The following is a 16786-nucleotide window of genomic DNA, read 5'->3' as shown; positions in this document are numbered from 1 at the left end:
AGAGTCTTAAAGTAGCTTATAGTTTGCAGTGACGCTCTTCTGCAAAATCTTCTAGATCTGAAGAAGTATTGCCTCATTTCTTCAAAAATCCTGAAACTTGTTCAACTTCCTTAGGAGTTGCTATATCACTAATTATATATTATAAACTCTCACTAACGTAAGAGCAATTCTACCTTTAAAACAGCAGTATAAAATGGGCAAGAACCTCAGATATAACAGACCATAATCTCTCCAGATCCCAAATTCTGTAATTTTTGGAAGGAGCTCACTATTGCTTTCTAAACAGTATTATGGACTTTATAATACCCAAATATGAAGTTCTGACAGAACTTACTGATGAGGTCATTATTTAATGATCCTGTAAGTACTCTCAGGAAAAATAGATTTAAAGTGTAACTTTTGCCATATGCTGTTCGTTCTCAGCATTTTAAAATATTTTTCTTCTCTTTATAACTGCTTATTATTTTTATTATAATATTTTTAAATTAGCAAAAGTTATTAAGGCAATTTATAAATACTTATAACTATGACTTTTGAAATCAGATTTTGCATTAGCTAGAAAAAAAGCAATATGACTTTTTTACAAATATTAACACATTTGAACAGTTGTTGATGTCGATGTCTAAATAATAAGTGACCAATGGCAACATTAAGAAATGGGTGATCATGGTAAATTCACCAAGTTGTTTTCATAACATGTTTCCAAAGGGCTGATTTTTAAATGTTTTTATTTTATTCCTGTTGGTTGTGGGTTTTTTAAAATAGGCTAACTAATGATTTTCATTAGTGTATCTGTAATTTATGTGATCTTAGTAGGTTCTACCAAGGTTAAATAATTTAAGGAAATAAACCCTTATCTGATATAAGATAACTAATGAAGTATATTAGATACTTGCCCTATTGCTATATGGAATGGATCTCCAAAGCTAACAACAGCTTTCTGCGGGAACACAAATCTCTATATAAATATCCAAATGTAGCAAGATGTTGCAAATTTTTAAAGATATGCCATAAAAATAGATTAACGCTAGCTTGCAGTCCTGTTCAACTGAATTACAAAGGGATATCATGGGATTGCCAGTGACATCCACATAAATAAAAAATCAATTCTTAATGATGAGGCAGACTTCTTTTAGCGCATTACCCAGGTTAAATGGGAGCACACAAAGACATCAACTCCTATAAGACTGGTGGAATCATTGTATATTAATATGATTTAGGGAGCTGCACACCTCAATGGAATAATTGTTATTATATCTATAGAGCCAGATGGCACTAGGTGTAAACAGCCATGGAGCACCTCAAACACAAGTGTGGCAGGTGATCGTTAAGGTGTTCTTGCATCCTGCTCACTCATCTTATCATTGGAATCTGCATTACTGTTTGCAAACTGCAAAATGGTTTAATTGCTAGTACGCAAATTTTTCAGAATGGTTCAATTGTTCAATAGGAATATACAATATAGAGTGTCCTTCGCAGGAGAATAGATGAGGTAGAATAAATGAGAATTGATGAGGCAGCTACCTGGATTTGTGTGGTTAGTACTTTATTTTTCACAAGAAAGAGACAGGGGAGTCATTTTTTTTTTTCTAGCATCAGTGGCAACAAAAAAAAACACGGTGTTTTCTGAAATTTTAAAAAATGAATTCACAAATTTTCAGTGAAGTAAGCTCTGTTATCAAAATAATCCTATAAAGGAGACCAAAAGTTACAAAATTGTGTGCTCCCAACGTAAGAGAAACCCAAGTTCGGAGAAGTATATTTAATTTCTTGTAAAATATCTTCCCTTTTTTTTTTTTTTTTTTAAGACTTAAGTTGACTTCTGCTAACTCTATCCAATTGGAGAAAACTCATCCATTTATTCAACAGATATTTATTGGGCACCTACTATGCGCCAAGTACTGTTCTAGGCCCTGGGGATATATCCATGTAAAAACCCTGCCCTCATGGAGTTTACATTCCTGGGAAGGCGGCAACACATGATATATGATATATATAATATATGATATAAGAAGATATGGGATAAAGTGTGCTAAGATAGAGTGTACAAGTGTAAGATTTGCTTTTTCCCTTAAAACATAAAAGAGACAATCTAGGAATAATAAAAGAGGCTACAAAAGTTCTTGTTTATCAACTTCATTGATCATATGAAATTTCTAGTGAGTTATCTGATAAGGTATCTGTTGTTTCCTCCTCAACTCAGTGGCCAGTGTTAGAGTTAGAATGAGTTCATGTAAGCTTAGATTTTCTTGGCTTAAATTAAATTTAATAGTGTTACATACATTTTTTATTATTTGGTGTTTTCCTTTGGTAATGGCTTTGGCCACGTAGCTCAGTTGGTTAGAACATCGTCCCGATATGCCAAGGTTATGGGTTCAATCTATAGTCAGGGCACATACAAGAAGCAACCAATAAATGCATAAATAAGTGGAACAAAAAAAATTAATATTTCTCTCTCTCTTTCTCTCTCCCTGTTTCTCCCTCAAATCAATCAATAAAAAAACATTTTAAGCATATTATCTTTAATTATAACTAATTCCTAAATTGTCCCTTGCTCTACCTTATATAATCTATGTTTTCTGGGTTATAAATATCAAGGACATAAAACTAACTTCGTATTGGGTTATTTATCATAGTATATTTAGTGGATTTAGATTTCCCAACATGTAAAACAGATTTTCCAAATGTCTAAAATATAGGAAGTTCCTCAAAATTTTGGGATCTCATAAAATAATCCTTTTGTCCCCTAATATCAAAAGCATCTCAATCCAGAGATTATATTCCTCACCCTACTCCATGGTGCTATTGACTAATTAACTCCTGGATTTTAAACTAATGTTCAGTTCTTCACCAGAAGTAGTTTATCATGTAACTGCAGCTACTCTTTGGATGAAACACAGTACATGCTGTGAAATATTCCTTTAGTTTTGGTGAAAAGGTAAAATTCATTTTGTAATTTGGTCTTCATTCAGGTTTATTTTTTATTAAATATTAAGAATAAAAAATATATATGCTTATTGCTGCATTTAAAAATTACTGAAAGGATGTTCCAAAGTGCTAATGGCTACAGGTTATAACATAATATTAGGAATAGTATTTACTCTTTCTTTGCACTCTTCGTTATTTTAATTTTTTTCAACAATGAGCTTGTATATATTTTTTGTAATAAAGAAAACTCTCTCAATATTATATTTAGAGACTAAAAATTGATTTTTTTTTACTTAGCACAAACCTCACAGCTGGCAAGTGTATGCAGGTCAGTTCTGCAAATAGAAAGTTGTAGAAATCAGCAAGCATCAAGATTTAGACAATACCATGAAATTACTAATCTAAGCTATCTCTATTCATTGTACTTGAAAAGTGCTGTGCAAAATTTGATCAAATCATCAAATTTTGTGTGGCACTTTCATTTTATTCCCAAGAATTTTTTTAAAAATAGTAAGCTGCTATATTTCTATAGCAACATGCCAGATATACTAAATTTCATGAGGAAACATGATTTTAATTTCAAGCCTTTGAATGTGGTGTTTCTCATAAGGATGAGTTTTTATGAATGTATAAGAAAAAAAGAATCTTGGAAACTTTATTTCTTTTAGCAGTCAACAATATTTAGCCTATCAGAATGCTTGAATGGATAAACATCCCTACTGTTTTAATTTTGAATATAGATTGTTTCGTGCTGATGGGAAGTATTGTTAATTTTAATAAAATTAACTTTATATTGTTATTTCACCGCTTTATAATAATTTTACATGGCACCCTGGGGATGCCTCTGTTTTACATTATCAGGTGTCACATTTGCCATTTGGTTGGTATAGCTGCGTTCAGCTTCACTTCTCTATTCAATTGCCTGAAGCCATACTATTCACGCTATATTACAAGTAGCTATATTGCTATACGCTGCACAAGTTTGCACACTTTTATTTTATATGTATATATCATTTTTGCATTTTCTTAAAATCACTGTTTTGTGCTATTTACCTGCATTCCTGTTCCTTGCCTTTAGGTAGACATAGTTATAACAAGTTGGCTAAGATACCTTAACAATCTGCATCAAGTACTAACATATATATTTTCAATCTAGTAGTCAGTCATGATTTTGATACAACCTCAGAGAGTGCTTCATTGTTTTTGATAAGTGTTATAATTTGATAAACCCTTTAAAATAACTTTTTAAATGGAGATATTGCTTAAGGGAAAATTATTGATGACTTTCATAACTCACCGTATGTCGGACAGATCACTGAGAGATAATCAATCAAAACACGTCTTCATTAAATGCTACCACTTGGCTTATACTCTCCCAGGAATTCATAGAAATCAGACAGACTAGCAAATAATCTGTAAGAGAATTGAGTATTTGTCAAATTAAAGACCACTGTTACTAAATACACAGTAATTAAAGATATACCGAGTTCCTCCTGAGTCTGTTCATGTTTTTACTTTTTACATTTTTTAAAATGTAAGTTTATTGCTTAGCTTTAAAGTTTAAGTTTTCTCTACTTTGAATTGTTCTATTATATGCTTTTATCATGCTGCTAGTAAGGTGTAGAGTGTGTTAAAACATTTTGATTGTGTTAAATATTTATTGTGGACAGTTCAGAATATGCATTTTAAAGTAGACTTTCTTTTCCACTTGAGTTTGTGTATATATGTTGATATGCAAGCTGGTCTCTTGTCTGAGATCCTATATGCAGCTGGCTGGTATTTGATTGATAGGCTAATGATTCCTATAATCAGAGGCGCATTTACCCAACTGATAACTGATTTGAAAAATAGAATAATCAATTTAGCTCTGCTTTAGTAGTTGGTAGACAGAACTACATATATTGAGTACTGAGGTATTTCTATGAAAGTGTGCTATATATTGGTATTTCTATTTTTTAGAAAATATTTCATTTTTTCTTCTCATACCAAAAATTTCTGTGGCTCATGAGAACTGTCTCTGCTTTGAATTATACCATTATTCCATATTATTAGCAGTAATCATATATCACTTTCTTCCACACTTTCAATTTTTATATTTTGTGTACTCTTTTAGTTGGAATCTTCAAATAAATTATTACAGTTGTACTTTTGTTTCTACATAATAACTGCAACTACCCTCTCATTCTCTTAAAGTGTAAGTTGCTTATTGAATATCTATTTTTCATTTTCTTTTATTATTGTGAAATTTGTAGGTTTGGAAAACGTTGTTGACTACAGGCAGTGAAAGTGTGGAACCAGGTGGTATGAGCCACTCCTGTGTTGTAGTTGTGACACTGGTATGACTTACAAAGTGACTTTGATGAAATAATTAAAATTATCTAGCAAATTAAGATGAGTGTTATGAAGAGAAATTGTAAGAAAGGGGTAGGGCAATTATTAAACTGATTTCAAGCCCAAAAGAACTCTTGCTCTTGACGAAGAAGTGTGTGTTTATTATGGGGATGTTGTAGATGTTGGCTTTAGATAGTGTGTGCCTTTTGAATGCTTATGTGGCTATCCATTCAGTAAGTCCTAGTTGGCTGTTTGCCTCTGGGCTGAGTTCATAGACTTTATCTTTGTTTTTCTAGTTCAAATATTTAGAGCTCCTACATGTGCCATTTGAAAAGTAGTACTTATGCCATTGCAATGGCAATATTGTGGAGAACTTTCTTGTAAAAATTTAGCAGAATGTGGAGAGAATTTGGGGGTAAAAATTGTTTGCCTACCCCCCCATTCTGAGCCAGAATGTGTACAAAAATTCAATGACTATTAATATATTTCTGAATTTTTACAGGGAAACTTATTTGAAAAAGATTTTACGAAGCCTCTGAATGTGGGTAATTTGAATAATGTTTATAAATATTTTACCTGCCTTGAATACATGATTAGTTTTGTCCAATAACAATTTCAGAGTAGCTAATGTGGCAATATAAATACGAATATTTAGGGAGGCATTTTCTCTTTATATTGTAAATATGTGATTAGTAATGATTTCTTTTACAGAAGGCTTTTTATGGCACATTGCTTTATAAAGGAAACAAAGTTAAGTCTGAAGAATTACATAATGAAATCTGGGAGTAGGTAGTTCAAGTATAATTATACAAGTGAAAATGTATAATTTATGCTTTCATAACACCTTTCATTGAAGGTTATGAAAATAAGTCTTGTGATGTATTCCAGGCTTTAGATTTCTTACATGCCTCCCTACATAACTAAAACAACTTCCCTGCAAAGGTCTGACAATAGCCCTACACTCAAAAATACCGAACATTAAGCATCATGCAACCAATCCTCTCCATGAGATGAGTGAGGCCTTATGTGTCTTTCTTTCTGTTTGTTTATGTATTCCCTTCTTCTACCGAGCACTTCACGTTAGCCTCCCCCACCTATTAAAAGACTTTTCTCCAAGCGAAGGAACTACAATCAAAAATTAAAATTGCAAACATTTGTTGCGAGTGCGGTGTTAGGCATTGTACCCTCTGCTTCCCATAGAAAAACTCATGTTAACTCTCATACTAATTCTATAATCTAGATACTATTGTCCCCATTTCACAGATGAGGAAACTAAGAATCGGAAAGGTGAAGTAACTTTCCCAAAACTCAACTGTGGCACAGCAAGAATGTTAACTTACATCTGATTCCAAAAGCCAGATGTCTGAGAAAATGAGGAACAGAATAAGGAACGATGTTCTGAATTCCTGTGTTCTCTTCTCACTATACAATTGCTCTTAATGGCTTTTATGATTTCTGGCGGAGAAAACGATGAACAATAAAATTATAGAACTTGTGTAAGGCCAAAGGATCAAAAAGGGCTCATGGGAAATACTGGCATAAGGGCTCCCTTTTTCTCTCTAGACCCAGCATGACCAGCAAAAGGAGTTGGTATTCTGTAAAGAATAGAGGTGTTTAATGTAGTCCCATTTATTGGTTTTTGCTTTTATTGCTTGTGCTTTTAGTGTCATATCCCAAAAAAATTGTTGCCAAGATCAACATTAAGGAGATTTTCCCCTATGTTTTCTTCTAGGAGTTTTATGGTTTCAGATCATATGTTTAAATCTTTAATTCATTTAGACTTCATCTGAAAACCATATATCTGATAAGGGGTTAATATCCAAAATATATAAAGAACTCATACTACTCAATAACAACTATCCAATTTAAAAATGGGCAAAGGAACCGAATAGACATTTTTCCAAAGAAGACATACAGATGGCCAACAGGTACATGAGAAAATGCACAACATCACTAATCATCAGGGAAATGCAAGTCAAAACCACAATGAGGCCCCAGCTGGTGTGCTCAGTGGTTAGAACATCAGCCCACAGACTGGAGAGTTGTGGTTTCAATCCCCAGTCAAGGGCACATGCCTGGGTTGTGCGTTTTCTCCCCACCCCTAGTTGGGGCATGTGTAGGAGGCAGCCAGTCAATGTGGCCCTCTCACATCGATATTTCTCTCTCTTCCCCTCCCTACCTCCTTTCACTCTCTCTGAAGAAGCTATGAAAAAAATATCCTCAGGTAAGAATTAACAACAATGAAAAAAAAACACAATGAGCTGTCACCTCACACTTGTTAGAATGGCTATCATAAAAAAAAAGAGAGAGAGAGAGAGAGAGAGATAAAGTGCTGGCAAGGATGTGGAGAAAAGGGAACCCTGGTGCAGTGTTTCTGGGAATTTAAATTGGTAGAGGCACTATGGAAAACAGGATAGAGGTTCCGCAAAAAAATTAAAAATAGAACTGCCATAGGATTCAGTGATCCCACTTCTGGATATATATCCAAAGGAAATGAAAACATTATCTTGAAGATATATCTGCACTCATGTTTATTACAGCATTATTCACAATCGCCAAGATATGGAAATAACCTAAGTGTTCATAATGGATAAATGGATAAAAGATTTTACACGCGCACACAGAAGAATATTATTCAGCCATGGGAAAGAAGGAAAACCTGCCATCTGAGACATGAGTGAAACTTGAGGGCTTTATGCTAAGTGAAATATGCCAGATTAAGACAAATACTTATATATATATAATAACTTTTATATACTAAAATGTCCAATTCGTAGAAACAGGGTAGAATGGTGGTTGCCAGGGGCTGTGGGATAGAAGAAATGGGGAGATGTTAGTCAGAGGGTACAAACTTCCAGTTAGAAGATGACTATTCGGTTGTGGGGATCTAAGGCACAGCATGGTGATTGTAGCTAACAGTACCGTATCGTGTACTTGAAAGTTGCTAAGAAAGTAGAACTTACGTTCTCACAACAAGGGAGAAGTGGTAATCATGTGATGTGATGGGGGTGTTAGCAAAAGCTACGGAGGTAATCATTGTGCAATATATGCGTATCAAATCAACACATTGCATACCTTAAATTTACACAACTCATATGTCAATTATATATCAGTACATCTGGAAGAGAAAAAAAGGACAGTTGTAGAAATGTCTTCTGATCCTCTCCTAAAATCAACTCTCCCATCTTATTCACTGCTCATTCAGAAATAGCTCAAATATTCTATTTATTTATTTATTTATTTATTTATTTATTTATTTATTTATTCATTCATTCATTCATTCACTGTTAATCCTCACCCGAGGATATTTTTCCCATTGATTTTTAGAGAGAGTAGAAGGGAGGGGGAATGAGGGAGCGAGAGAGAGAAAAACATCAATGTGAGAGACACATTGATTGGTTGCCTCTCACACATGCCCTGACCAGGGCCGGGGATCAAACCTGCAACCCAGGTGCGTTCCCTTGACCGGAAATCGAACTTACGACCCTCCAGTGCACAGGCCAGCACGCTAACCACTGAGCCATGCCAGGCAGGACGGAAATAGCTCAAATATTTTGCTAACTGTTTCTTTCCTCATCTATAATAACACCTGACCATTGAGGGAAATACCCCAAAAGAATATTTAGAGATGGCTGTGAAGATTTGGAGAACTTGCAGAGTGAAAATACCGAAGGCCTTTTGAGAAATGGCCTTCTCTCTCTGTCAGGAGAGGCCTCAGGCTTCCTGTGAGAGAACTCTCCATTTAATTGCTTTGTAGGCTAATCCACACCTTCATGTCTTTCAATATGACTTCCATCAATCTCAAGCAACTAAGGATTTCACAGTGTACTGCCTGGCATCTGATGCTGGAAACTTCAGATCTGGTAACCTGATCAGAGTTTAATGACTGCTGTGGGAGGACTCTGTTAAATTGTGAACAAAACCCAAATGCTTTCAGTCTTGTCCTGTATGTCTGTGCCAGATTCTTTGGCAGCCCATGAAAGCCAGGTTTGCCCCGACTTGGCTAAAGTTTAATTTTCTGTAAGATTTCTAAGCTTCTTAGGACTGCCAAAATATGTCCTGTAGTGTAAGGTAGGATGAAATTATCACAGAATATCTGAATCCCTCCGTTACTTATAGAAAAGGGACAGATCAAATATAAGTGTATTTCCTTTCCCCCCCCACAATGTGCCGGTTGTGTTTTTCAGAAGCTACTTCTGAACATGGTGCTAGAGCACATCTGAAAGTAGGAGTCACCTATGTCCTCACATCTAAGCCTCCTTTACAGATCACCATCGTCAGAGCTGGCAGAGCCCACCACAGGCTCACCTGCCTCTGAGTACACGGAAAGGAATGCCATTTCATAATAACCTATGCTAAGACGGCAAACCATTTTTCTGCATGTTCTGACAGCTACGCATGAGTGGTCTGTTTCAATGTTTCAAACCCACCATAAAATTTCCATTTGATATAGAATGTCTTGAAAGAAACTGATCTTTACAAATTACTACTTATCTTTATTAGCAGTTCTATTTGTAACCCACTTTAAAAAAAACATTATTAAAGGATCTCCTCAGTAAAATCATAACAATAATAAATGTTTGTCATAAATGGTGTAGGGTTGCCCTGTCAACAGGTGGGGAACTCCCCCTAGGTCAGTGGTCGGCAAACTCGTTAGTCAACAGAGCCAAATATCAACAGGACAATGATTGAAATTTCTTTTGAGAGCCAAATTTTTTAAACTTAAACTTCTTCTAACGCCACTTCTTCAAAATAGACTCGCCTGGGCCGTGGTATTTTGTGGCAGAGCCACATCCAAGGGGCTAAAGAGCCGCATGTGGCTCGCGAGCCGCAGTTTGCCGACCACGGCCTTAGAAGGGACCATGTGGGATTTGGCTAAGTAGAAGCAGGAGCCAGAAGAAGAGGTAAAGGAAGATTTCAGGATGTGAAACGGAGGAAGCAGCTGGTTTTCCTGTGAACTGAGTTTAAGCGAGGCAAATAATTTCAAAGTTACATCCAAAGCATTCAGCCTAATAGGGCTAGGCAGGGAATGGCATCAAGGCAGACTGGGTAATCGGGGCATTCAAAGAATGACAGGTGAGAGTCTGGACATTCATCGAGAGTTTATGTGGGACAGGAGGAAAGGGGAGTCTAGTCTCAGAGAAGCCGGCTGGCTGGAGTCCCCCTTCCACCCCTGCTGGAGCCAAGCCCTGTTCCTAGGTACAAGGAACCCAGAGAGGAGGGCCAATTAGGCAAACTGAGAGCACATTGTTCTCCTGACACCTAAGTGACTACCCCACCCTGCGGGGAAATGATGGGGAGCAGCAGCTTGTAACCAGCCCTTACTTGTAACTGTGGATAAGTGTTCAAGAACCAATGAGACTCCACCCCTGCCTTCCCCCACATTTCAGTTAGAGTGAAATATCATCCATCAGCCAAGTCAGCAAACACTCGATCACCTCTGTGTGGTTCTTATTGGCCCAAGCCTGTTGCATCTGTAGATGGCAGAGGTTATGATAAGCATCTTTAGTCAAGCTGGATTTGAAAGGGTTAAACAACAAGCACGAGGGAGTTGAGCTGTGAGTTGAGCCCAAGCAATCTGACTCCAGAGCTAATCTTGCTTTAACCACTCTGTTATGCTGCCTTAGTCGCCTGCTCTTAAATTTAAGATACAATTTTAAACAGATCTTCCCTTAGGAACCTTTCTCCAGTTCTCTGTCGTATTCCACCCTAATCACAACTTTTCTCTGTATTCTCTCAGCAGTTATGCATTTTTGTCTAAAGACTCTCAACTTTTTATTCTTCACTGTTGTTAATGCCGCTTTGAGTTATTCTCAAGTTGCTTAAGATATGTAATCATTTTGATGACCTTGACAAAATTGCGAGCTCCCAAATGGCCTCGGCTGTGTTTCTTGACCTAGTTCACTTATTTGCTGGAGCTACAAATAGAAGAAGCATGCCAACCCTGCTGGCTCGTAAGGGTCTACTAATTATTGTTAGAGAATCCAGGGAAGATTACCCCAGCAAGGTCCTCAGACCAAGAATCCCAAATATTTGATGACTTGAATAACTTATTACATTTCATAATTAGCAATGGAATTCTGGGTGGCAAGGGAAGCGCATTTGCTCCTGAACATCCTGCCGGGAACTCAGATCAGGAGTCTCTTGACATTGTAATTATCTATATTTTAGAAACAGCCAATGTGTCTAGGCCAGAATTTTATTGGTATTTCTGTGTTTGAATAATTATTAGATCATATTATGTCCCTAAAATAGGAACTTGACTCTCCCAAACATCTTGTTAACTAAAAATTTCATTAGTTTATGGCTATTTCAGAGATCTTAAAGTACTTGCTCTTTTTTGGCCAAATTAAGAAAATAATTACAAGGAATTACAAAATTGCTAAGGGTGGATGGTGTTTTATAGTTATTGTTCCCTCAAATGAGTGGATTTGCATTCAGCAGAGGAGCACAAAAATTGAGCAGTTTTTCTTACAGAAAAATAAAAGCAGTTTATGGGTATGGGTGGTTACACTGTGGTTTTGTAATATGCTAGTATTGGGGGGAGCTGATGAAGGATTTAAAAGACTTCTGTAATATTTTAACCACTTTTTTAAAAATCAAAAATTATTTCAAAGTTAAAAAGGTATTATTTTAAAAAAGAAAGACATAATTTGGGTGGAGGTGAGGAGTGAATAGGAGATAGACGAGACAGGATTGGCCAAGAGATGATAATTATTGAAGCTGGGTGATAGGTACAGGAGGTTTATTATACTATTTTCTCTATACTTGTACATGTTTGAAATTTTTAATAATAATTTTAATCTAATAAAATAAATAAGAAAAATATATAAAGAGGAATTATGCACAGTTTGACTTGGGGGAAAAAACTTAAGAATTTTCTAAATGATAGTTGTTAGCTGAGACAAAGTTGTATTACTTTGGATTCTTATCCTTTGGTGCACAAAAAATAAAGTATGGCCGAAACCAGTTTGGCTCAGTGGATAGAGCGTCGGCCTGTGGACTGAAAGGCCCCAGGTTCAATTCCGGTCAAGGGCATGTACCTTGGTTGCGGGCACATCCCCAGTAGGGGGTGTGCAGGAGGCAGCTGATAGATGTTTCTAACTCTCTATCCCTCTCCCTTCCTCTCTGTAAAAAATCAATAAAATATATTTTTAAAAAATAAAATAAAAAAATAAAGTATGTGCTTCTGTAATTTTTTAAATTCTAGAATACATATTCTTCATTATACTTAGCTATTATTCTTCAGATTTTTTATTATTACAGTGCTAAAATATATTCCTATGATAAACTAGAAATTTTTTAAAAGTTGTCTTACCTATCCATAGACAAGGAATATTTATTTTATAATTTTGACTTTTATTATTGTTTTTCTAAACAATATGAATGTAAAGTCACATCATTGGCAGATATTTCTCATTGTTTTTACAATAAATGTATGCTGTTCCAAAGATAATAAATTATACTGGGTCAGTACTGATGGGTAAGAAGTTTTAAGTACCATGTTAGAACTTAAACCATGGGCCACTAAATGGTGGCCAGAATGTTGATTTCTTATTTTCTAAGTCCTCTCTTTAAAGATATCTGAATTAGAGGGTTTCCTTACAAATGAATTTCCTTAATTAATTTGGATATACAAAGGGCTTTCTCTAAAGCACAATTTTTTAGATTTTTTAAATATATTTTTATTGATTTCAGAGAGGAAGGGAGAAATAGAAACATCAACGATGAGAGAAAATCATTGATCGGCTGCCTCCTGCACACCCCCTACTGGGGATCAAGCCACAACCCGGGCATGTGCCCTGACCTGGAATCACACCGTGACCTCTTGGTTCATAGGTTGACACTCAAATGCTGAGCCACACTGGCTGGACTAAAACACAATTTTTAAGGCATGCTGCTTCTGCCCACCAGCTAAATGTGTGGTGTTTGATGTGGGATCAGACAATCTCCTTTTGAAGAGCAATACAGGCACCAGGAGAAATCAAAAGAACACAAAAAAGGGGTGCCATGATGATGGCAAAGAGCTTAATGGTTCATTGGGCACCACTGGCATGGAACGCTTAAAAAATGTGAACTGTATATCTAGACTGCCTAGGTCTGAACACAGGTTCTGGTTTGAGTGTTTATAGCAGCTTCCTTCACAATAATCCCAAACTGAAAATAACCCAAGTATTCATCACCTAGTAAGTGGATTAAAAAAATTGGTATATCCACATAATGAAATACTATTCAGCAATATCAGTGATAAACTACTGATACGTATAACAACATGGATGAATCTCAAATGTTTTATGCTAATTGAAGGAAGCCAGACATAAAAGATTAGGTACCATATTATTTCATTTATAGAACATTGTTTTAAAAACTATACCCAAAAATATAGATCAATGATTGCCAGGGGTGGGAGGGAGTGGATGGACTGCAGAGAGGCACATGGGAATTTTTTTGAGTGATGGAAATATTCTCTATCTTGATTTGGTAATGATTATACAATTACATATATGTAGTCATTATACATATTTATATGTTTGTCAAATATACAGGATGGGGTAGCAGTATCTTTATGGTTGTTCATATGAAAAATAATACAATCATTAATCAATAATAATACAAGAGTAAAATCTGTGTTTTGCATACTCACAACTCTTTTGTCCCACCCTGTATAAACACGTGCCAAAGAACTCATATATCACTTGATTCTAGAAGGACATCTGACATAGAGCAATAACAATAGGCTTGTTCATGGAAGCCAGACAAATAAAAAAGGGTTCTATCAATCAAAGGACTTGTATGCATGCATATAAGCATAACCAATGGATGCAAAACTCTGGGGGGTGGGGGCATATATGGGAGGGGGGTGTGGGGAGGGCAATGGTAAGATATGTACACATATAATACCTTAATAAAAAAATTGAAAAAATAAAATAAAATAAAATAAAGAAAATGTATTTTATATATTTGATTTTGAATATTTTTGAGATATAATTTACATAAAATAAAATTCTTTATATGTTTGGATTAATTTTGACAACTAGATATATGCAGGGGTGGGCAAAGGTAGGTTTACAGTTGTGAGTACATGAAACAGTTTATTCTTATATTATTTATTAATTATTGTATTATTTTCCATATTAACAGCTGTAAACCCACTTTTGCCAACCCCTGTATATTCTCTTATCTACTTACTCTCTTCTGCTAAAACCATATAACGGAGTTTTTATCCAGGCAGATAAAGATAGCAAAAGGGATCCTGGGTTAAATATTGGCCTTAGAAGACAAGCTTTTAGAAGGAACTGTAAGTGCAGGAGAGAAGGATTCAGAGAAAGTGGAGCTGGCCAAGGCTACAAAGAAAGGAAGATCCCCGAACAGTGCTGCCTGGCCCTAGCAAAGGAGGAGGGAGTGAGGTGACCCTGTGGGGAAAAGGGAAGCTGGGCGAGTGAGATGAAATGTACCTCTTTAGGTATCACGGCTCTCCAATTAACATGTTTACACATTCACGACACCCAAGTGGCTTCAATTTCTCGGCAGTGGAATTTCTCACATAATTAAGCTTTTAGAAAAAAAATTCCTTTTTTTGCCATTAAAAGAAACCCTGACAAATGGGCCACATGTATCATTTGGACACAGGTCACATTACCCAGATAATGAACTCATTCATGTAAAATTTCCAGTAGATTTTTAACATGCAAAAGTCCTTCTCATATGTTATCCTGCATTGATCCGATTGGAGCTGTTAGTGTCTAGTGGATCAATGACCAGCAAACTAAAAAGTCACTTAGTGACTATGACACCCATGGCAGTGTTAGAATCTATTGTGTCAGGAATTCTTGTTTTATTAACTCTGTAATTACCTGTTCAGCTGAACCGGTGAATTTTATTACACATTTTCTTTCACCTGAACAAGACCTTTGCACTTCTACCAGTGCCCTGAGGATTCTCCCTTTTTTTCCCCCCTCGCTCACTGTCTTTCTCCAGTGCCCTGTGGCTTCACCGCCATCTGTTTCGGCAGGTATGTGTGTGGAAAGCAAGGCTTTACAAAGACCACTGCCTTGCTTTGGAAGCTAAGTGGCCTCGCCCTCCAGCAAGGTTGCCTCAGTTGAGATGCACTTGGGTGTCAGGAAAAGGAAAGTCAGAACTGCAACTCTGCTTCCTATGTATTGGTGCTTTCTTTAAACAAAGGGTTATACACTGAGCGGCCAGATTATTATGATCTCTGAACGCATAATAATCTGGCCACTCAGTGTATATCCCATATAATAAAAGGCTAATATGCAAATTGTCCCCTCGACCAGGAGTTCGACCAGCAGGCAGGCTGGCCAACCGCCCATGTCCCCCCCCCGCCCCTGGCCAGGCTGGCCGGACCCCACCCATGCACAAATTCATGCACCGGGCCTCTCATATATATATACTGAGTGGCCAGATTATTATGCGTTCAGAGATCATAATAATCTGGCCACTCAGTGTAATTCTGCATGGCATGGGAGTTAACAGCAAAGATTTTGGAGACAGATGTGGGGCAGACTCCTGGCTCTGACAGTTGACAAGTTGTGTAAACAGTCTCAGCCTCGGTTGCCCTTGTGTGTTGAGGGGAGAATAGAAATAGCTTCTCCCTCATAGTAACACATGGATGTCTCACCAGAACCTCAGGCTCAACTTTTCTCCTCTGCCCCAAACCCGTACCTCTTCTGCTTTGTCCTGGCAAATGGTGCAATCTTCTTTGACCAGCTCTCTCGCTCACCCCACCCAAACATCCAGCACTCACCAAATCCTATCAGCTCTGCCTGTTAAATGTTTTTCTTGATACATCCATTACTCTCTATCCCCATCAGCTCTGCCCAAGCCCAAGCCACTACCATTTCTCATCTGAACTACTGATCATCCAACTGCATTCCCCAAATTCACTCTTAGCTTCTTTTAATATAATCACCATGCTGCCATTAGTCAATGATTTCTCTCTTATCTTTAGAATCAGAGTTAATATCACTAATACATCCAAAAGACTTTGCATGATTTCATCCTTTTCTCTTCCTTCATGTCACTCCTCTTGGCTACTGTTGTACTAGGGTTTATACATAAAATTTATGTTTTCATTTATTCACTCATTCAATTAACATTTATTGAGCAGGTATTGTGTGTGAGGCACAGTGCAAGTGCTAAGAATACAAAATGAAGGGATCTGGTCTCTGCCTAGGATGAGCTCAATGTCTAATGGAGGATAAAGATACAAGAAAGTGATTTAAAATGGTAAAATGTATTGTAATAGAGCCGAAATGAGAGAGTGATTAGCATTGTGTTTGGCATGTCAGAGAAAGCTTTGTCATGACAGTGACTATATTATATCTGGAAGGATAAATAGGAGTGTGTGTGGCTTTGAGTTAGATTCTTATGCTAGAAAACATTTTAGGAACATAATACAAACCCAAAGCATAACTATCCTTTAGAGAATGTAGATGGTGCTTAATAGTTTCCCACAGCATTTAGGTTATGGATATAAACACCACTACCTATTGATAATTTCTCTTAT

General features: G+C 36.5%; 1 protein-coding gene across 2 annotated transcripts in view; it reads left to right on the top strand.

Annotated features, from left to right (window-relative positions):
* The window catches only part of SKAP1 (src kinase associated phosphoprotein 1), a 317213-nt gene that overhangs the window by 169943 nt on the left and 130484 nt on the right, over positions 1–16786 (top strand). The window lies entirely within an intron of this gene.

The sequence above is a fragment of the Cnephaeus nilssonii genome (genome assembly GCF_951640355.1).
Source record: "Cnephaeus nilssonii genome assembly, chromosome: 19".
NCBI lineage: Eukaryota > Metazoa > Chordata > Mammalia > Chiroptera > Vespertilionidae > Cnephaeus > Cnephaeus nilssonii.
The sequence above is the reverse complement of the archived record's forward strand: the minus strand, read 5'-3'. Positions and strand labels throughout refer to the sequence as shown.